General features: G+C 59.9%; 1 protein-coding gene across 1 annotated transcript in view; it reads right to left on the reverse strand.

The window, feature by feature from the left end:
• The window catches only part of LOC119592544 (serine/threonine-protein kinase BRSK1-like), a gene marked incomplete at its 3' end in the record, with an annotated part of 92,628 nt that overhangs the window by 14,966 nt on the left and 77,445 nt on the right, over positions 1 to 217 (reverse strand).

Raw genomic sequence — 217 nt, forward strand, 5'->3', positions numbered from 1 at the left:
CGAGTGACGTCACCCTTGCGTCTGTAGGGAAAGACCGTCGATCGGGTGCCAGCTTCGCCTCTAATGGTGCCTTTCCCACCGAAGGCACACAATTTCCTTCTTCACCAGCATCGGCGGCGGCAGACAAGACAAAGGCTGGGGCTAAAAGGGGGGGGGGTATAGAAGAGGGCGGGTGGGTATGGTGAGGCAGGGGGGAGGAGAAATGGGGAAGGCGGTT

This window comes from Penaeus monodon, chromosome 30 (assembly GCF_015228065.2).
Source record: "Penaeus monodon isolate SGIC_2016 chromosome 30, NSTDA_Pmon_1, whole genome shotgun sequence".
Classification (NCBI taxonomy): Eukaryota; Metazoa; Arthropoda; class Malacostraca; order Decapoda; family Penaeidae; genus Penaeus; species Penaeus monodon.